The sequence below is a fragment of the Barbus barbus genome (genome assembly GCF_936440315.1).
Source record: "Barbus barbus genome assembly, chromosome: 25".
In the NCBI taxonomy this organism is placed as follows: Eukaryota; Metazoa; Chordata; class Actinopteri; order Cypriniformes; family Cyprinidae; genus Barbus; species Barbus barbus.
The window spans coordinates 6384805-6412302 of record NC_136753.1 but is presented as its reverse complement, the minus strand read 5'-3'; the positions used below and the strand labels follow the sequence as shown (position 1 = coordinate 6412302).

Below are 27498 nucleotides of genomic sequence, written 5' to 3'. Positions count from 1 at the left end.
TTAATGATTCTGAAATAAATATCTTCTGCTCATCAAGGCTGAATTTATTTGATTAAATTAAAGTAAAAAAACTGCAATATTGTGAAATATAATTACGAATTAAAAAAAAGTTTTCAATTTTAATATATTATAAAACGTAATGTTATTCCTGTGATGCAAAGCAGAATTTTCTTCATCATTACTCCAGTTTTCAGAGTCACATGATCTTTTAGAAATCATTACAATTTATTTGACTCTCAAGAAACATTTCTGATTATTTTCAATGTTGAAAACATTGATGGCACCAAGATGGCGTCGCAGCCAGACAGGTTTGCTGGATCTCTTAAAAACTTTGCTCAGATCCCGGGTTTCTTTAAAACAGTTCATGCTCAGAACTAACTGGAAGATACAGTTTATATTATGAGTTAAGTATAGCCTCCTTTAATTATCTTTTTTTCCTTTGCATTTTTTTGTTATTTGAGCTCTACTGAAGACGCCAGCTAGTCGTTAATAATAATCCACCTGCTTTTGCTATAAATTGCTGTATTGACTTGTGAATATGGAGGAAAAAGAAGAAACTCTCCTTGCTATGCAAGGAGAACTCTAAACGCTGAATTGGATGCAGTTGTTGGACAGTCTGAGTTCACGATTTTACCCGATACACCTGAACTGAACCCTGCAAAAAAAAAATAAACAGAGCTCCGACAGTCCTTCATTGAGTGATGCCATGCTAATGAGATTCATGCGGAGAATGGAGGCCATGCACGAAGAAACTTTGCGCTGAATTCAAGGAGTTGACAAAACGGTACTTGAAAACTCAAACTATATTAAACAGATAATCAGCTCCCTCGAATTCCATGGTGAACAGGTGAAGCATTTGAATGAAAAAACTGAGGAACTGGAAAATAAAAATTGTAAGATTGGAGAAAGACAACGTTAAACTTAAGTATAATGATCTGGATGCTTACAAGAGAAGATGGAATCTTCGCGTCGCTGGTATGCTGGAGAAAGCAGGAGAGAACATAAAGCAGATGATCATCGACCTCTTTAGCCAGGTTTCCCCAAGCATCGCTGCAGATCTGCCCTGTGGAGTTGACATCGCTCATTGGCTGGGTCCTCGTTCTGCTGCGGAAAGATCCTCTCGCCGTATAATTGTCGTATTTTCGCCGCGGTCCCAGCGGGACAAAGTTTGGAGAGATGCCAAAACGTCCATCCTTCTCAGGGAAAAGAAGATCAAGATCTTCGAGGATCTTTCGCAGAAAGACAAGGATGCAAGATCTCTCCTGTGGCCAACGGTAAAGGCGAGACGGGAAGGAAAGAGAGCTGGCTTTCACGGTGCTTTTGCTGTGATTGAGGGTAAAAGAGTGACCACTAAAGATGTAGCCAACACTTAACATGCTGGCAATGCTTATTCAACAAACAACTGTTTCTTCTAAGTGATTAGCTTGATAAGTGTAAGAATTTTTTTTAATTTTTTTTTTATTTTTAATACTTTGCTTATTAGTTGTTTTTATCTATTTTAGTTATTTTTATAATATTTTTAAATTTTTTATTTTTATACATATTTTTTATTGTTTAGTCTCCTGGCTAAACTCCATGGCCTCCCGAGTCTCCTGACCCGCCATGGCCTCCCGAGTCCCCTGATCCGCCATGGCCTCCTGTGTCTCCCGTCCCATCATGGCTCCGGGAACTGCCCCCTGATCCCTGGAGGCCTCCAGAGCGCCCACCCCCCCTCCCCATTAGATGATGTTTGGCGTGAGGACACGCCTTCCGGAGGGGGGCGTTATGTCAGTCCTGTGTCTTGTTTTCCCCTCCTTTCGTGTCTCTATTTTGCCTCCCTGTTCCTGTCCTCGCTCCCTATGATCATTAGTTAATTAGTCCCAAGCCCCGTTTGATTTAGTCCGCACCTGTTCCTGTTCTTCTGACAGTTGCAACAATTTTTTTTCTCCACACACATATTGGTTTTACGCGGTCAATCCGTATTGCAGCTCTTGATACTGTTGTTTTCGCTTGCAAAACGCTGCGCACAGGCTTGCAATACTTTTGGCTGTATTTGGGCGAAACAACAGTGCCAAAAGTGTAAGCACGGAAAAATGGAAGTCAGAAGAATACAGATCATATTTATTTTGCCATAGCATGAAGTTGCAGTTTCACAATACATGAATTACGCTTACAAAAATCAGTCAAAGGCTGCAAATCTTTTTTTCTTACGCTTGGAACGCGATTTACACTTTTACAAATCTTTTCTTGCGCATGCAAAATTAATTTACGCTTGCTATCTTATGTACACTTTCACAAATATTCCTTGTGATATCTTTCCGAATCACATGGGTCGTCCCTCAGAGGTCGGAAAATACGGAAACCCGTATATGTGAAAAATCACATCCCTGAGTTGTCTGTTTTTGATTTAACATATTGAATCTTTTATTTTATTTTTTTAATCTTTGCAATGTGATTTTTCTCTATCTATCTGTCTGTCTCTTCCCTGGGGTTTCAATACCACGCCAGCATTAATTAAAAGTCTCTCCAAACTGGGCTATTTATATCACTCCTTCATCAAAACACAAGCTTTTTGGAGCGGGACGTCCTTCAATTTTTGATCAGAGTAAAGCCTAATAAATCATTGACAGAGTCAGGATGGAAAAGCTCGTAAATTTTACTAGCTAGTTTGTCTCTTCTTTACTGGTTCAATGAACTTCCTATCTACTTAGCCCTCAGCCATGCTCTCAGAGGAAGCAAGATCTAGGAAATCTAAATTCATCCCAGCTGGACGTTTTTTTTTTTTTTTAAAGCATCATGTTGTATGTCTCAGCATAACACTGACTGCACTGCCATAGCAAATCATTGGTTTATAGCAGCCCTGACTAAACAGTGCCTCGAACTCGCACACATACAGTACGAACACACACAGATGTCCTTTTCAAAACATTCCCTGTTGCTATGATACCACAGAGACGGTATTAGCATTGGACATTAATTGGATTTCATAGTTCAGATGTGACTTTCCAATACAGAGTTAGAGCAGGACATCAGGCAGGGTGTGTTTATGTGTGCGTGTGCATGTGTGTAAACTGATGCAGTAGCATATTTTGCAGAAAATGCAATGCAGCAGTTTTATTGCTTACAGGTCTCTATGAACATTTGTTATATTTATAGAATGTACACACGCACACACACACATGTTGGGTTTCCATGTTTTATGGGGACATCCCATAGGCGTAATGGTTTTTATACTGTACAATCTGTATGTGCTATTGCCCTACACCTACCCTACACCTAAACTTAGCCCTCACAGGAAACATGCTGCATTTTTAGATTTTCAAAAAACTTTATGCTGTATGATTTATAAGCTTGTTTCCTCATGGGGACCAAAAAATGTCCCCACAAGATTAAGATTTACTGGTATTACTATCCTTGTGGGGACATTTGGTCCCCAGGACGTGATGAATACCAGGTGCACACACACACACACACACACACACACACACACACACACACTCACTCACACTCTGTTTGTATTGGATGGTTTAGTGAGGGCCATTTTCCTGAACGGGATCCTATAAATGAAGCGCCGTTCAGCACCTGGCCTCAGGGATCCAAATAATTGTAACACTGTGTCACATAAATTATTTTTCCCCACTTCATTTCCTTTCTGGCTGACTGGGTTTGGTCTTGACAGTGTGTGCTGGTGAGCCAAAGCAACTGAAGCAAATAAAACCGTTCTCTCTTTTCCTCTGCCTTCTCCATATTTATTCCTGCACACCTCTCCCTCTATTCCTTCTCAGCCACCATGCTCCATTTGTTTGAAATTTTCTCTTCCTCTCTCCCATCTGGCAGACAGGTAGTAAGCAAATAAAGCAGATGCTGAGAATAGACTGCATTGATGGAAATGATAAAGAGAGGGAATAATAAAAACGAAAAGAAAATAGGAAAGGAAAAGCCTCACTTTGTTCTTGTCTGGCTGGCGAGGTGTGGTTGAGTCGCTCTAATGAATCCATGCTGCCCTCTTTCAGCACGTAATCGAAGCTCAAGATGAACATCATGACAACACCCTCTTGGTTCTTCACCGGAATGATGTGTGTCGCACACAAGAAGTCTGATCCTGTGGACAAAAACAATTTATTCATTATCTTTTGGTTTAGATAGCAAAACAAATCCAACCATTGACCTCTGATTAATTAAGGTTCTTCATATTAATTAGCTTAATTAGCATAGGTGTACTGATAAATACACAGAAGTTGTGGAGAGCAGGTTACATTTGCTACTTTACTACACAAACAAACATGCAGTTTTGAGTGTAGATGCTGACACTCATTCAGTTTGACAGGTTCAGGATTAATTTCTGACAGGCAAAGATGAGGGTCACCATGGCAACTATAGGGCAAGACGACCCTTGAGATAAAGAACAATGGAGCCGTGGCTCTGATTTGTCTTCACATTTGATAGAAACCTGTGGATTTGAGCTGATCATTACAAGAGTTATCAGACATACTAATTATCCATTGGCCACCATCTCTGAAGTCATAGCTATTATCATTATTCAGTTTTTCCAGTGCATTTATATGAGCAACTGACACACAGTAATGTGTCATTGGCATTGGAGTTATCAAACAAGATTACAAACACTGTCACTGAAACTTCAGATACTTAATAGAGTATTAAACTTCACAGTTACTGACACTTTCCCTGTATTTTCTCTTTTCTTCTTCTTTTTTTTTTTTTTTTTACAAACAAGCACATCCTTGTTCTTTAGAGAGAAACTAGATTATTTAGCATAAAACCTAGCATTAAAATAATGCCCAAGTAATGTATTTTTTTCAATTAAAATATTATTAATAATATAATTAAATGTTGTAAAACTATTTAACTTACTTAAAAAAGCTTACAAAAATAATTGTTGTTACCTACGACACTCCCATTTTCTGTAACTAATATATTATAGTTAGACTTTGCACCCTTATGACAATTTATTTAATGTTATTTTAATGTTAGTAAATAACAAATTAGCCTTCTAAACTGTATTCAGTCATGTCCCAAATTTTGGTAAAAGGGTTTTAGGTTTGCATATACCAGATAAAATGAATAGAAAACACATCATATTTTTATTTTTAATAATATAATATAATATAATTTGTTTTGACATCCTTAGTAAGCACCTCCTTTCATTGACTAATTTCAAGTTGAAATAGAGTTTTAAGTCCTATTTTGTACCCTATACACTATACATGAAAAGTTGATCTCTGTTCAACTTTGTCACATCACCAACAGTCCCTGTCACTCATGTAGATGGAAACTGCGACTTCAGGTCTCTGCAATTTGCTGTCAGTGTGATCGCCCTTTCAGGACGATGAGTTCATCTGCTTTGACGGATACTCTTGTCAGTTTATTGAGCATTATCTCAACAACAATTGGAGAGCAGTACAGAGTTTACTGTGACAAGAATTCCCTGTTCGATTATTCCGGCCTGCAGGAGCAGCCATTGTGTGTGAGCCTGTAGAATCAGCTCAATTTAGAAAAAACTTGTTTGAATGATCACATATCAATTAGCAGGGCACACAGAAGAAAGAAGTAGTGTTGGTTTGTCTGCTTTATTTGGCCATGTGATCTATAAATAAATCTGAGCTTTCGTCTAGTGTGCCCAGTTTTTCTCTGTCAATCTGTGATATTATTAGCAGCTGTGCACGCACGCACACACACACACACACACACACACACACATACCACAGAGCTTCTGCAATCACCACCTGCAGAACATCTATAATGCACAAACACTCACCACACCTGGAACTAACATCAGGAATCGGTGCTTAAAGAGCTCAGATAAACAATATCATCATTATGGCAGCTACAATGACACAGTTCAGAGAACATCAGCTTCATGGTTATATATCATCTCAGAGATTTTTTTTTTTTTTTACTTCTGTGCAAAGGTAATTCACAGTAACTACTGTATACATTTGTTAAAAAATTAATTAGGATTGACATCAAATCAGTCTATAATGTGTCCAGTGACACAATGTTTTTCCACCCCCCCCCCCCCCCAAAGGGTAGGTAGAAATATTTCAAAAGGAGTGTAAAAAAAAGAAAAGAATCACAAAATGAATATTGATATTGTTTCAGAAATTCATGAATTTGATCTTTTAAAAAAAAATAGAATTGTATTGTATTGTAATTGTATTGTATACTGTTAGCCTTTCAGTAGATTTAAGTTTCTCTTTAGATTTATATATCTAACAATATAGATTTATATATCAATATATTAGATTTATATATCTAACAATCCAAAATATCTGAGTTTCAGAGTTGGAATATAATGTGTTTAGCCTCTGTTTGGTATACTGTTGTTTGCCTTGGAGCCAATTGTTCAGCCTGGTCAACTAATTCAAAAGGAAACAGATCCATTCCAAAATCATACTCTAATTCTATCTACAAATTCATGAATGAAAAGTCTATGACAGAGTGTGTTTTCTATGGGTTCTGTGCAGTAATGTAGCATCTAGGTGAACAGGTATTTCATATCACAGTATTTTCACACAGCTGGAACACTGTATAGACTAATTATTATTATTACAAGGAATGTAAAGTTATAAAATGAATGATACGGATAAAGTGTACTAACAAATTTAATGTAATCTATCCCTCTCTTTCTGCAGTTGACGAATGGAATACGAGAGGCAGGTATGCCCAGAGTAAGCAGGATATGACCCTTCACTACATCACTGTCAATATTACCACATAATGCACTACATCCTGAGACAGGGAGAGAGATGCAGCACGAGCACTCTAGGCCATGAGGAAAAATCTGCAAGAAAAACATTTTAAGCTCCAGTAGTTTGTTTTTTAGATTTTACCATGTCAGAAACTTGGTGACGGACAGATGTTTCACGCTCTATAACAGACTTTCCACCTCCGCACCTTGAATCCACTTTCTCTTTAGAAAACTGAAAACTGTCTGTCTTGTTCACACATCTTTATTTAATAAAATCTAAGAGTGACAGAAAAAAGTACTATAAAATAATAAAGACTAACATCACTAAGATTCTACAAGCTCATCCTAAAAGGTATGTAATTTTTGGCATCTAAAAATATCTTCAAAAAGTATAGTACAATGAAGTAAATGTTAAATAAAGTAGCCTGGAGTGGTATTTTCCAGAGCTTATGATGCCATTTGGATTCTTTGGATATTGGCTTAGGTCTGTGTGGAATAGAATTTATTGCATGACTGAGCATAAATATCCGTTTTACAGCAGAAAATATTTGCGGAGTGCAACAACCTGTCAGTTTTAATCTCAAACAGTCCTGGTTGGTTATGTTCGGCATTAACCTAGGTGAGAGGCAAATTGAGGAAACCATCAGGGAAATTCTTGTTTGCGTGTGTGTGTGTGTGTGTGTGTGTGTAGACTGAAAGGACAAGAGAAGCTTAAGAGATTAGCCCTATGGAACTGAATAAGTGCTTTTAACGCTTGAATTTCATGCTGCTGTGGTGCCGCTTTAGATGAATTAAGTAGTCTAGTGGGGCAGATGAAAAACCTCCAGCAAACTTGTGTGTGTTTGTGTATATATATATATATATATATATATATACTGTATATGTATGTATATATATTAGGGGTGTAACGATATCACAAACCGAACCGAAAGATCGCGATACACCACCCACGATACAAATCGCGGAACTCTCATCGCGTACCGCGGTACTCTCACGCCCCCTGCTGCCCATTGTTGAGGTTAATGGCACTTATCTCTAACTATTCATTTAAACAATTTTTTCTTTGCTTACATTTGATTAAATTGTATTAGTTTCGACTAATAAGAGCTTTTTAAATTTTGTTCTAAATATTATATTCTAAAGTTACTGATTTCCAAGTGCATGTCATTTCACGTGACTTGGGAGTGAGCGTCACACTCGGTTGCTAGTATATGCAGGAGGCTGCTTCACATAGTACTGAAATTGCAGATCCCCCGGACACATTTAAGTCTCCTGTGAGGGAACACTTTGGTTTTCCAGTGGAGTACAGGAAGGGAATTTGTGTCGTAGACAAAGCGCACACAATCTGTCGTAACTGTTTCACAAAACTCACTTATACGACAGGAAACACATCTCATGGTGCGTTCACACCAGACGCGAATGAAGCGTTAAACACAGGATCATTTTTTCTAGTGCAACAGTAATGTCAGTCTAAAGCTGCGTTCATACTACAAGCAACAGGCAACGACAAAGCAACATGATTCCATTCATTTCAATGGAAAGCTGGTGACACGAGCGACAGCAGCTGTTGGCGACGGATGGGGCGTGTCCAGAGACGTGACAAAGTTCAGAATCCTTCAACTTTATGCAAATGAAGAGCGACTTTCGGGAGCGACAGCCAACAGGAAAGAAGACAGAGCATTTTTGTTTTTATGTACGAATTCAATTTATATTTATATTATATTTAGTCTTTTGCCTCTAAAATATTTGTATTTAGCACCAAGAAAACTGATTCGCTGTCAATGTGAGAACGCCCACTAGCGACCTCATCGCCAGCCTCTGGTGACATGCAGACAAAAGTCGCTGCTAGTGTGAATGCAGCTTAATGGTTTGAGAAAGTTTGATGGTAAGAGTGTATGTTCTGTGCATATGGTTGAAAATGTACACACATAAACAAACATACACTTTTGTGCAATATCGACTTACAGACGTAATTTAAAATCTGTCCATTACCATGACCTCCATAAATAAAGAATGAATCTGTTGACCCAATGACGTCTTAAAGGGAATGTGATCTGATGCTTGTCTTGGGTGTGTAAAGCAGGAGAAACCACAGTCAAACTAGCAAGATACACTGACAGAGGTTAACAGGGCACACTGAGCTCTCAGCATTAATGAGTTTAAACTATTAAAAAGTTAAGCCATATTAAGCCTGCCATTGTCAACTGGTATAAAACTAACAGACCTGAATTTACCTGGATACTGGATTTATTGACGATCAATATTTTTTTCTTCACCAGCATCTCCACTGTAAACATCCTTGTTTTCAGGTAGCCTAAAAATGTGATTTTATTAGTCAAAAATGTTATTTAAATCAACCTGACAAATTAGGTTACATCATCAAATGTAATTTTATGGATTAAATCAAGTAAGAAGCAATGCTTGCATTGATTCTTTGTTATCAAGATACTGTGAGCTATTTCTACCTGATCTGACCTTGTCTTGTGATAACAGTCAGATTTGTTGCTGATTGTAACCCAATATTATCAGATATAATCAGTCATATTAGATAAGAAATTTGACTTGAATAATACTAGTATATTAACACTTTAGTCTTCTACTACATAAAGTGTTACCACATAAAATGCACAAATTTGTGTGTGATATCTGCAAACAAACATTTTCATGAACCAGTCATGATTAATGAATAAAAATTACTAATAATTAAAAAATCTAAATTATGGTAACACTTTACAATAAGGTGTCATTTGTTAACATTAGTTAATGTATTAATTAACATAAGTGAACAATGAACAACACTACATTTATTACACTCTTTATTAATCTTTGTTAATGTTAGTTAATAAAAATACAGTCCTTCATTGTTTATTCATGTTAGTTCACAGTGCATTAACTAATGTTAACAAACAAAACTTGTGATTTTAATAATGCATTAGTAAATGCTGAAATTAACATTAAGATTAATAAATGCTGTAGAAATATTGTTCATTCTTAGGTCATGTTAACTAATGTTAACTAATGAACCTTATTGTAAAGTGTTATCAACATTAATTTAATTTTGAAATGAACAATAAACATTATGAACAACTGAAACAACTCATGGCCTTCTAAATGGGTTTGCTGAGGGTGAAAGGCTGTGGGGAAAACCCTTTTTTATTTTGGGTGTGTTTAATGCAAATTATGGTAGCTCATTTAGAATACTCTAAATTCATTAGCATTACAGTGAGGTTAAGAACAAATATGTGTGCATGTGTTGTGAAATAGGCAGAATGTTTTAGTGAAAAGTTCTCTTTGTGAATAAATATGAATAACGCAATTATTAGTGAATGAGACCAACTGACTCACTGGTGCATCGTATTTGCCTGAACATGTATTCGTATTTGTGTACGGTTGTTGCCATGTTGGTGTAATGTCATACACCTGCAAGGTGTTTTTTACAAAGTTTTGTAAGAAAGTTGGACATGTTTACTTTTTCCAAGTTGAACAATCACACTTTTGTTTAGCCGGAGAATAAATGTTTCTCAAAGGAAATTACTTTGTCTTTGATGAAACAGTACTGTCATGTGGAACCAGCACTCTTACTGTAGTACAATTTTAGCAGCATTTTATGGGTTTGATCATGCTGTTTTCTTTCAAACTCTGACAAGTTTCCAAAGCAGCAGCTGCATCGATCAGGTGACCATCACACCATGAGAGTAAAAGAAATTCAGATAGGGTACAGCTCAAGTTGCAGTTTTCATTTCCCACATATAAATTGCATAAGTGTCCTGGTGAACTATGTAATGTGTAGGAGAAGAGCTGCTAAAGAATTTTGCAGCTCTGCCATATTGCTTGTCCCCTTCACTTACAGGAGACACAAGCCACAGTTTCACTGTCTGTGTGTTAATTTCCACTGCTACTTGAGATGCCAAGTATGCACCCACTTAAAGATTGAGCTCTCCTAAGACAGAACTTTGACCAAAATAATGCATTTACAGTTACACTACTAAAGAAAAAAAGCAGAAAAAGAAAATAAAAAGTAGTGTTATTCTAATAAATAATGGCAGACAGATCACATGATTCCCATTTATTCCCAAGACAATATTCCTGTGTCCTATCTTAAGGTCACGTGCTTTCTAATCTGAAGGGGGCTATCATTGTTTTCTATAGAATGAGGTTACTGAAAATATCTGAAGGAGAGTGTGTGTGTGTGTGTGTGTGTGTGTGTATATGTTCAATTTCTTCTATATATGAACATACAGAAAGTATTACGCTCTTATTTCAAGACGATGGAAATTTCATTAGATTAAATTTCCACTATCAATAATTAAACCTACAGAGCCTGTGGAGACTTCTTTAAACAGAGTAATCCATACGCACCTACACACCAGCACACACACATATACGTTTGTACTTGTTTCTACTACATTGTGGGGACCAAATGTCCCCAAAAGGATAATAAAACCTGATTTAAAAAAAAAAAAAAAGATTAAAAATAGTAAATGATGTTTATTTGAAAGTGTAACAATGCAAACAGGTTTTCTGTAAGGGGTGGGTTTAGGGGATAGAAAATATTGTTTGGTCAGTATAAAAGTAATAGAAGTCTATGGAAAGTCCCCACAATTCACAGAAACAAACACACACACACACACACACACACACACACGCATTCACATTCACCCATCATGCCTTTTCAAAACAATACAGAAATTAAGCATTCATACACTCCATTTGGTCTATCTTTCCTTATGGAACCGGTGAAATTTTTCTTGGATGATGCTTTTTTTCGATCCATTCAGCGATGTTCACCATTACCATGCGTGTACGTGCCGATGTGCTTGTTTGCCTTTATGTGAAAAGGTATAGATTACGTTTATGAGTATATCCTGAATGTATAAGGTGAGGAAACTGTCTGGCTGAATTATTGATTGTCTGCAATCTCAATTTCCCAGCGCAACCATCCAATGCAAACACACACACACACACACACACAGAGGTTAAAGCACTATGACTGATTGGTCTTTGAGGGGCGTGTGAAAAGTTGGTTGTTACTGCGCTACAGGATAGACAGAAAACACTGTAACACACTCGCACAACTGATGATCAACATATCAGACAGCCCATTATGAGCTTCTTCTGCCTACTTTTCCCAAAAATGATCAGACTTATGAGTTGAGTTGTTTTACTTGTTTGTCTGTGTTAGAGTGAATTTCCAGGACTACCAAGCTATTCACCCCCCCCCCCCCCAAAAAAAATATTGAAAAAATTGCTTCATTTTTTTTTCCCGTTAAAAATTTACCTAATATAATATGCACCTACCCCACACCCAAGTCAACCATTGCGTATCATATACACGCCAAAGTCAATTTCTGCGTATAAATAGTGCACCAAATAGAAATATAAACTTGGTAAACGTGGTATTTATACACACTTTCATGAGATCGGGTTGGGTAATTTATGTTATTATTTTACAAATTGTTATCTTAACTCTTTTTAAAAATATTTTATGTTAGTTAGTATTTGTTTTTTGCCATAGTATCGAAACTGTGAAATTCCACTAGTATCTAAAATGCTTGTGCCAACCTTAAAGGTGCAGTAGGAGATTTGCTAACTTTAGCCTGATAGCACTGAAAGCGAATGTCCCACCCTCCCTGCAAATCGCCATCCAAAGCCACGCCCCCTGAACGCAAACAGATCAGACGATCAGAGACAACATTACTACAGTACATCATGTGTCATTAACTGGTGAGAAAACTTCATAGTACAGTTAGTAAAAGTACTACAATACCAGGAAGGAAGATCAGGTTTTTGATGTTTGCCTGACATACTTGTGCTGTCTGCATAGCGTTCGTGAATGCGCTGATGATGTATCCTGCCTGCGTGAACCGAGTGCGCAGAGGTATGCAAATACAAATGTTGACAGGCAGGTAGGAAAGTCAATCAAAACACTCAGACCGAGCATTTTGATTGGACGGACATTTCTTGGTCCTACACCTTCCACAAAATATATAATATATATGAATACATTTAGACCACTTAACTTAATGACTGCTATTGGATGTGAAGAGACTTTCAACCAGCATAACAAAAAAAAATTCTGCACCATTAAGTATTGGAATACAAGATTACATGAGTCAAAAACAAAGAAAACATTTCCTATTTTATTTATATTCTTTGGTGTAGCCAGTGAAAACCCCTAGCATTGAGCCCTGTTACAGTCAAATTATTATTTTCCATCACTCAATACATTAGTTTATACCAACAAAACAGAATTCAAGGGTTAGATCAGATTGAAACAGCTCCTTAAGCTAAGAAGTTACATCTTTTTACAATGTAACACGAAACATGCACCCAAACTATAATTTCGCCCTCTCTATGATGGTCAGTAGGCATGTTGTTAGAGGCATGTTGTCATTGCCAGAGGCTGACTGTTGCCAGTCATGTTAACACAATCCCAATCTGACTGTTGAGCTCATGGGTTCAGAATGACTATCTGTATCTCTTTACAGAGCTCTAACACTCATCTGCTCAGTGCTTCTCTAATTCTACTCATAGAGATGAGACAAGGTTTGCAGTCTGCCAGGACGTGCATATGTGTGTTTATGGTCTGGTAGGAATAAAACATGTCAGTATTTCCTCAAACAAACCTGTCATATTCTTGTTCCTTTTGCAGAGTGTTAAAAGCATTCACAATCAGACAAAGCATTTTACATTCTTGGTAAAAATAATAATGACTAGTGCTTATATGGTTAGTTTCTGCTATATTGCTTTGGGTTAACAGCACAGCAGTGCAGTCTGTGTCTCTGTTCCCCTGAACAGAGACTCCAAACATCATACCTACCAAATGCACAAGAGCTATAAATACCTCTTTCTCTGTGTGTGTCGTCCTCTCTCTTCTGTCTCTGCCAAAGTGAAACTGTAACATTTAATCTGCTCATAATATAAAGAGGATCTGTATCAACAGATTTCATTTTCACAGAATTACGATACAAGATACAGAGGCACAAGTGTGAATAATTCCAATTTCATTACAAAATAAATCCAGATGATTATGTCTTTGAAAAGAAGGGAATAATAAATGAACCAGATGTTAAAGCGAGTGAATTTTGAATGCATGTACAGACCGTCATTATTTGCTATTCATCACCTGTTTTCTGTACTAACAGCATTTATACAGCCTTTGACACGGTTGTGTTCAGTCTTTAAAATGACTGGTACACGGAGCTGCGTGCTGATTGGTGGAGCCGTGTGTTAATAAACACAGCTCATTAATCATACAGAGAGGCCTGCAGGGCAACATGACAGCATATGTTCATTAGCGAAGCAAAGCACAAAGAATAAAAGACATAGAGAATCATGGGTCACTTTTCCAAACACTTCCTCATCTGACTGACAATGTGCTCAGTTATTCACCTTCAAACAAAACCTAAAACGTCATCTAAAAATCATATTTAATCACACATCATAACTTCAATATGGCAGTAACAAAAAATACCATGCTTAGCGGATTGATGTTTCATGTACAATACATGGGACAATGTTGATAAGTTAAACTTTTTTCAACTTGAAAAGATGCTGTTTTAAAAAGCGCTCAGGATTTTTTTAAAAACATGGTTTAGTCCATAGGATTAAAATGTAAAACAGACGCCGGCAGCTTCAAAAAAGACGCAAAGTGTGAACATAGCCTAACGTGTTTCACAGAAATATATATTTCAGAAATTTTAAGCAGCACCCAGACTGTTTTATTTAGCTGTGCGCGTAGTTAAATCTGTATGGTAAAGCTGCGCTACAGTGCAAATCGGATGAGAAGCAAGATAAAAATAAAATAAAAAAATAATAATAAAAAAATAGACATGGGGGGGTCCCCCAAATTTTTTTTGGTAAATATTAAATTAAGCTAAAATGAAATTAAATGAAATATTGATTAAGCTCATGCAGTTAGGATACGGTACATTTCGTTAATTATTTACTGTCATTCATGTGACAGAAGTCTGTCTTAGGCTGTCAAAATGTAAATGCCTCTATCAGGGTCGGCGCCAGAGTGCACAAAATGAGGGGGCAGGCACTTTTTTTGGGGGGGGGCGGGGGTTTACTTTGAAAAGAAAATAATACAATACAATACAATTTAATAACATAGCCTAGTATTATATATGAATAGGATGTTCGTCAACAGGCGGTCGGATCAGTGTTGACAGCTCCGTAAAATAACCTACTGGAAGCTCTCTAGTTTTGGTGTATATATCTAAAAATATTAAAAATACAAACACACAATAACACTTAAAGTTCAATTTCTGAAAAAAAAAAAAAAAGAATGTAGTAATTTTTTTTAAATATATAAATAAATAAAAATAATTTCATTTAAGACTGAAAAAACAACGCCAGAATGAAGCCATGAAGTGGCGAATGTAAGGCAGATTTGGCCCAGACCTTTTAAGCCAAGCATAAAAATACTAATGTAAATTTGTTCACACACAGTAACATTTTTAACCGATTAATCGCCTATTTTAGTTTTATGCATATTTTTTTTAAAAACACGCAAAAATTAATTAGAAGTTTTTGAGAGGAAAATAAAAAAAGATAAGTCATGTATAAGTGGATAAATACACTATATCACTATATCAGTGGCGGCTGCTGGTCTTTCAAAGAGGGGAAGCTCATTTTCGGCCTACATCATAAAAATTGTCCATTTATTTATACGTAAATTCTGCCATCGTGTGCAGTTTGCTAGCTGGCTAGTTCACCGCCTGGCCTACTGTATGAATGAATGAATGAACAAACGGTCTAAAAAAACATTAAACTCGACGGAGGAAATGTGGGAATTAGGTTAAACTGAAACAAGGAATGTGGTGTATAATTGTGTGAAACGTATAATGAAAATTGGCCAGCAATTTCGCCAAGCAAATATCAAGAAATAGGTTGCAGCAGTTTGTCTTTTGACTACACTTACAAAGTCCACTATGGGACTGAGCTCGAATCAGCGTTGCCAACTTCTTTCGATGGAAAGTAGCTAAAGCCAGTTTGAAAAGTCGCTAAATGTCGCCCGATGACGTCATGTGCTAATTAGCATATTAATCATCGCGTCATATTGCCTTTTACATTTGTTTGTCTCTCTGTGCTCATACTGTATTTTAATGCAGCCAAATTCTCAATAAAACTGTTGTCCTTTATATATTTTACTGTTTATGTTGTCAGTCAACGGGATAAATATGAAATAGTGACTGAAACGCAGCCCTTTAAGAATACATAACCAGCTCTCCCTCCCAAGTTAGTATGCACAAAAATCCTAATTTATAATCGAGCCGTCGTCTGATGAAATCAAATAATACACACAAGATAAGACAAGACAATTCCTGTGCTGTGATTTCGGCTATATTTGCATGTAAAATTAGAGAAGCAACATAATATCTATTTGAACTGAACGCGCTGCTCCTCTCAGCCGCTCACTGAACAGAGAAAGAGGTGCGTGCGCGCTGACCTCGCGCCGTTGCGGCAGTACCAGCGATCACAGAGACTCGCTAAGGTTTGTCAAAGAAGTCGCTAGATTTGTCGCTAGTCACTTTTGGGGAAAAAGGTCGCTAGGGTGGTCTTAAAAGCCACTAGGGTGGTCTGAAAAGTCGCTAAATTGGCAACACTGGCTCGAATGGCTTCACCATCCGCGACTTCTTATAGGACACAATCGCTGTCAATCAAAAGGAGATGCAGTCTTTCGACAAACCCTCCAATCATCACGCAGAAGCCCGGAGTCCGGCCCCGCCCACTCCTCCATTCACCCCCAGAGACGCTGAGCGTCCGGGGGCGGGACATAATCGCAGCATTTATCCAATGACCGTCTAGTTTTGAAGCACTGAAAAAAACTGTTCAAAGCAGCCCCATAGAAGTCAATGGACGCTGGGCTTCAACAGGCAAATACACTGATGCTACGGGAATATATGAGAAGGAAATCAAGTCACCTGCTATATGTAGCTGATTCTGAACTAACTCGTCTCTGAGATGAACGTGTTCTAACGCATTTTTAATCAATAAAATGTTAACACAATAGTACATGTTTGACCATTAATTTTTTGACATTATAGGGGAAGCTGAGCTTCCCTTGCAGTCTTAAAGAAATCGCCACTGCACTATATAAGTATTGGGTCCCTTCTTTCTAATGAACATGTTTGACTACTTTAGTCATTTCTATGAGTACAAATCTTAATGTTTAAGCATTTAATGATATTCTAGGGAATTGTGTGCTTCTAATTTTATAGCAACAGTTTGGACAGGACCCTTTTCTATTCTATATGACAGTGCCTCTGTGTATAAGGCACGGTTCAAAAAGATGTATTCAGCCAGTGTGGAAGAACTTGACTGGTCTGCATAAAGCCAAGTCCTAATCCCAGCCGAACACCTCTGGTGTGACTTTATATGCAGACCTTGAGCCAAAATATCAGACAAGAGATTTACATGCTGGCTTTTATTTCCAGGTATTTACATCTGGATCTGACACACAACTTAGAAGATATCACCTTTTGTTTGAACCCACCTATCTCTTGTCTGATATTCATGTTTTGATGTCAAACCCAAATGTTTTCAGTCTACAGCAAAAATAAAGGAATTGGCCTCACTGTCCCAATACTTTTGGAGGGAGTGTAGGTAGTGTGCGCGTGAGGCGCTGGTGCGATCAAACAGCGGAAACATACAGTAAAGGCATCATTAGAAACTGCACAGTGTTAGCAGTTTGAAGAGTCAAGAATATAAGAAAAGTTTATTAGAATTCTTTGTAAATGCTCTTCTGTTCTTATTTCGTTCTGGAACCTGAACGAAAAAATATTTTTGCCAAGAACAAACCGAAATGAAAACATTTCGCTTTTAATCCGTGTATTTAACCGCCTGGGAGATCTCTTAGGTTACACAGAAGAAAGCGCGATCTAGGACCTGCCCCGTACAGCAGCAGAGGACTATTATTTTGCTGAACAAACGGAGGATGACGTCACAGGCTCAGATTTGGTTGACCAATCGGCTGAAAGGGGCATGTCATGACCATCCACAAAGGGAAAACAAATTTTTAAGTAGTTTATCCGTTTCCTACCCGTGAAACAAATAAAAAACGAAAGCCAAAATCTATTTTTTTTTCGTTTTTTTGAACAAATGAAAAAAAAAAACGGAAAAACAACCCGACCATTTTCTCATTTCTAATTTCATATTACATTTCAAACTATCAGAAAGTATACGGACCCTTACTCAAGGTTCAACAGCTTAAAAAGGGCTTGAGATGAAACCACAATTTACAAAATGTTTTAAATATAGAAGAGAGAAGGATTGTGGGTAATGCATCGCAGCATGAAATCATACAAAGTTGAATGCAAAAGCATTGTAAGAAATGGCTTTAGCTGAACTATATTATTTATTTTATTCCTATTAAATGAATGAAATCCTTTTCAGCAAGGAATGTGCCAAGCCAGCAGTGTAGGATAACAGTGCCCTCTCAGACAGGAAGTCTCAGAAGAATTATGCAGGGCTATCACATTCTACTGCAATATAAATGCTAAATAAGGCATGACCCATACTCATGAGGACCTAGCTTTGTATGGCACAATTCAGTGTGTGTGTGTGTGTGTGTGTGGGTGTGCGACTAATGTAACTGAATAAGCTCTAATATGATCACACACTGTTAAAGGTTATTCAGTGGTTCTTTGCAGCAACCCTCTTCAGCAAAGAACCTTCTTCGAATCAAAAACACTTTGTGTTGAGTAGGACGCTTGATTTTGCTATATGTGACCCTCTCTGTGAAAACCCAGCTAAAGTAATTTTTTTGTGATTCACTGTTTTCTACATAAAATCATCCAACATAATGTAAAGAACATTCTGTGAAAATATTACATTGATATCTTTAATATTCACTGAGTTAGGCCATGTCAAAGATTTGCGTGTTTTTGAGAAATTGCAATGTAAAGAAAAGCTTATATTTAAAACTACAACACATTTGAACCATAATTATCCTGACTATGTGGCATATACCACATTAAAGCTGAGATTCTCCCATTTTCAGTGATATATGACACATTTATGGGAAAATTCTTAAAGTTTTGTAAAACAGGTCTATTTATTATGATGTGCATGTCCAAAAAGAAAAACACTGAAACGAATGGGGGAAACCACAAGAGCTTGAGTGTAGAAACAATTAAAAGTCAATTCACTGAAATGATTTGTATAAGGTTATTAGTAAAATGAAATAAAAGTAGGAAATGTCAATAATATATAGATTAAATATAAAATTTAAGTAAATAATCTAATTCATATCTTTGGACTATTGTGCAACATTTGGAATAGGCCTAAATCTGGCAATACACACAAAAGAAACCCCGAAAGAAAAACGAATAATCAAATGTAAAAATAATCACTGCATAGTCTTTATTGTATGTATTAAATACAAATAAACTGATTATTGTTAGAGCTACTAAAATTATTCACTCGAGCGGTGAGTGATTTCCTTCATTTTCTATTGTTTGATTAATATTAATGACAGACAGTAGCATAATGCACGGATCTACTTATTACACTTCAGATGCTTTGCCCCAACTGTTCCCTAAATGTTTAAACATAAAACAGATACTTTGAATATGAAATTAAAACCGCCAGCAGGTGGCAACAAGTGACTGTTAATAAGTGAGTAATCGTGATTGAACCAAATCATTTGAACGGTTGATTCATTCAGGAACGAAACACCGTGATGTTGCTCAGAGACACAAAACAGTGCTGTTGTCAGGATCCTGGACTGGTTTGATTGTGTTAATTTGCTCCAGGTGTGTCTCGTCTTCCCCAATTATCCTATGTTTAAAAGCCCCAGTCCTTCTGTGAGTGTTTGTCGGTTCTGAACATCTCTCCATGTGTTCCTGTGTCTCCTACGTTCCCTGTGTACCCTGTTGGATGATTAAAGACTCTCGTTTTGAAGTACTCCTCGCGCCCTCGTTCCTTGCTCCGTGCTCCCTAGTGAACTGTGACAGCTGTGGCTGTGTTTGGAATGATTTTTGGTTGGCGAAATGGAGCACTACAGGCAATATGTTGTCTAAAACGTATGTATCTTAATATTAACTTCTTGTTTATTGAACTGTTGTAAAAAAAAAAAAAAATCAATATCACATTTGTAATCATGGTAATATTTGGAGAAAAACGGCACTCTTCGTGTGCAATAAAACAGTAATAATATAGGCCTTTTTAAAAATATATTTAAAACATCTAGACTTTGTTTTTGGATTGACGCAGACTTCACAGCATCGCGCTTCATGTCAGCTTCATTCATCAACCTGGCAGCATCAGCATCATGATCAGCATCCAAAGATCGAATTATTTAAACATGTATCAGACATAAAACATCCTTAAAATAAGCTGACTATCTCACCAGAATGTCGAGTAACAAAACAAATTGGCTGTTCTTGAAATGTTGGTGATACCACAAATAAATCCACACAGATATTGGAACCCGGCTAAAGTCGCAGTTTTCTTGACTTTCACGGCACTGACCTGATTTTCGCTCTTGTGAATTCATATTAAGGTCTGTTTTCAGTTTCTAATGACAGAAAAGAAGTTTCTGAATCGAATGATATGAGATTCAGCAGCTGTTTCTGCACCTAAAGTAAACTCAGACATGATTGAAATCAATATTTAAGAAAGCAAACCTAAAAGTAGTGTCAATAAAATGATTAATTTCAGCATTTATCATGTTATAAATGAAAACTAGAGAACTGTATCTCGAACACATTGATATAATCTATCATTTACAGCAATACATTTTTCACAGAAGAGGGTCACATATGATTAAAAACATTCTTTATGTTGCATTATAGATTCTTCAGATCAGTGTAATAAACATAAATAGATAAGGCAAATAAAATAAAGTAATAAAAAGGATAGGATTTTTTCAGACGTTTGATTAGTCAAACTATATTGAAATATGAATTAGGATAAATTGAATTTGAAATGGAATATGCAAAATTACATTTGAGTATTTGAATTTACATTCACCCATATGTGCAATATTTTATGCAAAATAAAAATGCAAATTCAAATTCTATAACAGAATTTCCATTTGCCATAAGTATTTAATTTAAATATTAAACTGAATAAGTGTTAATTATTAAAACAGAAATATACTAGCTGATATTTTTAAAGTGTTAATGCAATAAGAGTAGCAAAATGTCATTTACACTCACAATTTGAAATTTAAAACTGAATTTCCATTAAAACCTTGTGATGAATATAGCAAGTTCAGCAGGCTTCATGCTTCCATGAATAAGTGAAGGTGTCATTTTTAAATGGAAATGAAGTGACTTTGTGAGTCTGTTTTTATACACTGGTTGTATTTAGTGGCTAAAAAGTAAATAACTTTGAATGTTAAATGTCATCCAGTTTATAAAAGAACACATTTATGGTTTGGTTTTGATGGAGTAATTGAGCCTTGACAATAGGTCTATGGAGATTAATAAAATATCATAGATGATATTCTAAAAAAACAGAAAAGAAACTGTGCAGCTTAATGTTCTACAATGAAATAAAGATACAAAGCTCTTTTGTTCTAATTTTATTTGTTATTTTTATACAGAGAGAGAAAGACACAGAGGCTTTCTAAAAATGCTACACGCACCTGCTCATCATTCAGAGTTTAATGCATTCACAGTAGAAGACACTACAATCACTATAAAGAGCAGGTCCAGAATGTGCTGTGCTTATGGCTCAATGAGAGGAGAGCAGCCTCAGAGAGAGAGAACTGAATTTATATGAGGTCTCTGGGGTGGAAACCAACGTAATGACGTCCATTAGTTCATATATTCATATGATGTCTAAGAGACATACAGAACAGTCCACAGATTTAATCTGACAATAAAGTAGGATCTAGAAACAGTAGCTCAAAGTTCCCCCTGGGACATAATAACTACGAAGAGAAGTCAAGGAGTTTAATGAAGAAGGGATGTCAGATAAATTCCGGCTGTTTTTTATACTCAGAGCAGCATGACTGACAGAATTATATGAATGTTCACCACAAGTAGGAACTCTATTTAAAAGGATCTTAAACTGCTACTGAACTTTTAAAGGGCATGAATGATCTGTGATGGCTCTAATGCATTATATCCTTTTGGATAATGCACAATTACGAGTTTACACTTTCAAATAAGAGGGAATGTAATAGTTGTGGTTATGACTTCCGTGCTGAAGAAATTAGGTTTTTGCCCTGACAGATCTAAGCAGATAGAGTCTCCCATTATATTTCTCCAGAGAATCATCTTGAGAGATGAAAACTAAGGACGGAAATATGATGAGGAGAATACAAGAAATGTCTTTGCATGCACTGTGGTAACCAGATAACAAACATAAGGGCAGAATATTTATATTATTGAATGAAAGAATTCTCAGCACGTGGACAGGGGCCTGGTTGGTGATGCTGTAAAGAAGTCTGACAATGTATTAATGTATTAAATGTATTAATTCATTTAAATATGTATTAATTCATATAACCTCCTGGGACTAAGCAAATATTTTTTGTCCTTTATAGAGGTTATTTGTATTGTCTTTCAGAGCATATATGCCACATATTTCCTGATGAACACTCTCTCTTTTGTTTTGTTTTTTAAACTAGCTGACGTCACAGTTTAAAAATTATATAGGAAAAGAGTAACAATTTGTATATTATTTTGCAATTACAATTGTGTTTTGCTGATTTGCCATTTTCTTGTAAATTAAAGGGTTGGTTAACCCAAGAATGAAAATTCTGTAATTTAAAAAATATTCTTTGTTAAAGCATTAAAATCCATGAACCAAGCCAACCAGCTATGAGGTGAATCACAACATTACAGACAGTACTTAAGGGAAATAACTACAATGCCAGGAAGCACTGCGAATGACATAATCAAATTAAAAACCATGGAGAAATATAAAAGCCGTTTATTATATCTATTGAAAAAATATATTTTACATTTAATTAAAACGGTAAAAATACTGTTAAGACTTTAGATAAAGGAAGTATATTACCATCAGGTTACTCTCATGATGCTATGTGTGAACAAAATGTTTAAGTTTATGCTTGGTATATGAGCGCATACAAGGTCAGGATGCACGGATGTAAGAAGTCTTAAAAGCATAATATGATTACTATGCAATGTTTACAGGAAGCTACATCTCAAAACCCTGCCTTCATTTCCATTCAACAGCACAGCACCTCTGCAGTTTGATACTATTGTGCAGCATCTTGTGTTTAAACCTACTGCAAAAAAATGTTCTGTGTGATCGGACCTTTACGCCTGTGACTGAGAAGTCAAATAAAGGTTGTTAAATTGCACAGACAGTGAAACTAAATAGCTTTTCCTCATCCAGGCGGATGAAGACAACAACAGTGTTTAAAGGTCATTTACAACGACTGGCATCACAGAGTTTACTAGTATTTTGGAGCTCATGTTTGAATGGTCCCTTAACAGAAAAAAGCCAGAACACCACCGCTTGTGTGAATAGAATGTTTTTGTATTTAAGGGAAAGCCAATCTGGTAATTTTACGGTACTTTACAGGATTTAATGTGTGTAAGGGGCTTATAATGATTCTTGTACAAGAAAGAAAAAAATCTATGCCCTCTGTTGAGGACAAGTAGTCTTTCACTACATAGCCGAACAGGATAAAAAACGATCTAGGCTCTCAGCAGTTTCCCTGTGATCTGAAGAAAAATTGTCAAAGACAATAGGAGCTGTCATTTCAGTGCTGACTTTAACTTCCTCTGCAATAATTCAAAGACACTCTCTGCCTTTTACTCTTTCTCTCTCTCAGTTTATATTCTATATCCAAAGTATTGGTTTATTCCTAGAAACCCATTTAAAGGGAAATAAAGGTACTATTCAATAATAAAATAGTGACATAGCCCAAAAGACATAGACAAAAAGAAATATACATTGGAAAGTGTTTTCCTCTGATGTAAAGAACAGAAATTTGACTCACAAATCAAAGTCCATCATTAATGTGGGATTTAAAGCTGAAGAGGGTAATTTCTATGCCACTGCCACCACCAAATGGAAGTGTAAAAATAATAAATGCTTCAAACAGGTTTAACTCTCCCTGTCTGCCATTGGTCAGTCAACACATGGCCCCGCCCCAACCTCAATCTATTGGCTAGTTGGGAATATTAAACAAATAGTGTCACCAAGCAAAAGTGTGAATCAACTTAATAGCATACATATAATTGTTTAATGGCATATTTTTTGCAGCCCTCTGTATAAAACATTATTTTGCTTTAAGCAAAGGGCTTTTTTCCTTTTACTGAGGTTTCAAATGGAGATTATGATAAGCAAAACATTAACCAACACCACAACATTCAGTAAACATAACTCACAGCCATTCTCAGGTTCATTGAACTACTATTAACACATAAAGGTCACACACTCACCGTCCTTGCGGTGGTAGGTGATCTCCACTTTGCGTTCCTCCGAGCCCAGGAGAGCCTGTGCTACCTGCGCAATAGCATGCCGCTTGGTCAGCTGTCCGTGCAGGAAGTCGCAGGTGCACGGCTTCTGCATGACGTCCGGCCGGGAAAACCCTGTCATCTCACAGAAGCCATCATTGCAGTAGATGATGGCACAGTTCTGGACACGTGCATTGGCTATGACAAATCTCTTGTCTGTAGAAACAGGCAGAAAAGAGAATTTTTGCTATAAAGAAAAGTGTGTACAAGTAGTGGAGGTGAAAAGATATAGTAAATCGTTTTCAAATCTTTTATAAAAATGTTAGATTTTCCTGCCATATGAGCACTTGTGCTTTTGGCAGAGTGTACCTTTAGATTAGCAAATGTAAGGTTGTAAATTTAAGCCATAAGGCCAGAAAGCCTTGCCAAATTTTATGACGTTACACTGGCTATGTTTACATGGATGCTTTTGGTTTAAATGGGAATGAAATCCTTCTGATTGATGAATCTGAACGTAGTATTTACATGAACGCTATATAAAGTGATCAGGTTGATGTGCACGTTTTACATGTCACAAGTTTCAATATTGGATTTGATTTTTTGACATCCACACACTGCATGAATAAACAGAGTTTCTAGATGTTTGCACATACTATTCTCCTACCATTGCTTCTTTTCTTAGTTTTTAAATAGCAGACTTAAAATTTATCTATTTTGGGACCTAATTAGGAGACAAAGAGCACAAGAAGCTTTGCGCCGTGCTGCTTTTATCAAGCAGTGAAATGGCCCAAACAAGCCGTCTGTGAATGAGAGTATGAAGTGAGGACTGATGGGACTTTGTTCTGCGCTACTTCACAGACGATGAGTGGAAGGAGAATTTTAGAATAACATGACACTCATTTATGACACTTGATTCTACAATGACAACAGCTCCTTCCATGCTCATTACTAAATTTATGTGCCATTGCACATACACAGTACTTTTCAGTTTTGGTTTTCAATCCAATCAAGGATTTACATGTCCTCTCAATCAGATTAGAAAGGATCTACACCACTCCTTCCAATCCGATCGAAATTTCATTTGTATCAAACTCAATAGAATCAATTAAGGTATTTACATGAAGGCTTTTCAGTCTGATTGAGCCATCACTCTGATTACTAATTGATTATTTGGTACTATTCACACCAATAAGCATAAGCAAATAAGCACAAAAAAAAAAACCTTTTTGCGTTTGTATAATACTCAATCAAGCATTAGTGGCATAATGTTGATTACCACTTGTCTCTCCTTTTCTTTAAAAAAGCAAAAATCCAGGAGGCACTTACAATGGCAGTGAATTGGGCTAATTTGTACACTTCAGTACTGCAAAATTACAGCCACAAGACACAAGCAATATATGCTAACATGATTTTACTTTGAAAACACATTTAGTAACCTTTTTCCTGTAAAAACGATTTGAACAGCTTCACAGCTCATATTTGAACAGAAGAACTGATGTAGCCTACAGTACTGTATAGTACTTTTACAAAATATGCTTCCCTTTTTTTTAATTCTCCAAAATTGTCCCAGTTTATTTCCATTTTAAGAACCTCACCTCTTCCTCTATTTAAAGGAATAAAGCCTAAATTATTTTTTGTGGTAACCAACCCTGAGCACAACTGAACCTGGAACGTTCCTTTAAAACACATTTACGCAAGTGGACTTGTCACCAAATGCTCTTAATGTTTTGTCAACCAAAAACTGTCCTTAACAGTTATATTTGAGAGAAAACAGCAGAGACAGTAAGGCATGGAAGAGTGATATTTTGGCAGTGGACACTTGGCCCCTCAGGTAGTGTGAGTAAACACATTAACACTCAAACACAACACAAACGGTGACATTTTCAGATGCTGACATGATGTTAGCTGAACACTGGGTGACAGAAACGGACAGTTCCCTCCCTAAGGACTAATGGAGAAAGAGTCCAAACACTATCCAAAATCTATTGCGCTGTTAACCACTTAACTAATCAATGTTTATATCAATGAGAAACGGTAATAGTACAGCGCTAATAAATCAAAGTATCTATTTCTAAGTTTGGACACAGAAGGAAGGCTAAAATAAGTTACACGGTCAATGTGTGGAGGTAAATTATCCCTATTTGGAGGTCACACTAAACAATAAACCGCAATTGAATCGCACCACATGCAGCTCTTATTGTTGCAATGAAATACACAAACAAACGCTGCTGCAACATCTGGAAGACGACACTCACTTTGACCCTCGAATTTGCGGATGATAATCCCGAGAAACGTGTTCTGTGGCGCGACGTGACCTCGTCTCACCGGCATGACTGACGGCTGGTTGTGCGCCTTTGAATCCGTTGGATGAGCTTCACGAGCGCAGCGCGAGGAAACGTGTTTCTTTGTGGGGGGTCATTCCGGCGACGTCTTCTCTTTCTTTCCACTGTTAGATTGTCGCTTTCCGTGATTCATTCCCGTTTTTGTCTTCATCGGTAGTCGCTGTTTGAAACGAAAGACGAGAAAACGAGGCGTTTCAATCGAACTGAAACCCACAGATGTGACAAACGGCCACAAACTGACAGCAGTGACGTCTGTCTCTCTCTCTGCGAGGGGCCCTCGCGCACTGCGCGCGACGCTGTGCAAGGAGACGCGCGAGGAAACGGTATCTGTGTTGCGCGAGAGAACCCCAGGAGGAGGGCACAGTTCACACAACACGTGGGGGTTTCTTTTACCACCTTTAAGATATCCATGACAGTGAACTTACTAAATTAGACAGGTCAATTTACAGTGTTATCTGGATCTATAAATTAAAGAGCGTTTATGCAAAAAATGCGACAGCAAATGTAAATTTTAGCGTGTCAAAACATGAAAAGTAAATAAATTCGACATTTGCAAAGTGTTATTCGCATGTGTGGTAAATCTGGGACTGTCCATGGTGCTGGAAATACTCCGGAACGACAGCGTTCCTCCAATAATAATAAAAAAAGGATAATTTGACTGAAGAAGAGAAATTGTACACATTAATAATTTAGAATACAGAAAAGCTTTTTATCAAAAGAACAGCCTTTACTATAAAAATCGGTTTTCAATAAAACACAATCAGCATGCAAAAAATCCAAATGGCGAGTAAGGGAGGAAGGAAAGTGTTCAAACGTGTTTATTTTTTAAATAAAAATAAAAAACAATTTGGAAAACGGATAACATAGCCTTTGTGTTACTAGAAAGAACCAAACGTTTGCGTCTATCCACCAAAACACGCTCTTTATAAATAAATATTTAATGTAAGGCCTTGTAGAAAACGACCGCGTGCGTGCGTGCGGCGTCCTACAACTGCAAGACAAAGAAATGACGCCAGCACTTTCCACTGCTTGAACGCTGACTGGTTTACTGCAATTAAATGTTTGTTAGGAGATC

At 36.8% G+C, this 27498-nt stretch overlaps 1 pseudogene across 1 annotated transcript in view; it reads right to left on the bottom strand.

The window, feature by feature from the left end:
• Positions 1-26715, bottom strand: part of LOC306844778 (voltage-gated inwardly rectifying potassium channel KCNH7-like) — a 56622-nt pseudogene extending 29907 nt beyond the window's left edge. Inside the window, exons 1-3 of the transcript in view lie at positions 26337-26715; positions 24067-24297; positions 3926-4081 (exon numbers count right to left, since the gene is read on the bottom strand). The product of the transcript in view is annotated as a voltage-gated inwardly rectifying potassium channel KCNH7-like (transcript). The remainder of the gene's footprint in view (positions 1-3925; positions 4082-24066; positions 24298-26336) is intronic.
• Between the last annotated feature and the right edge of the window lie 783 nt (positions 26716-27498).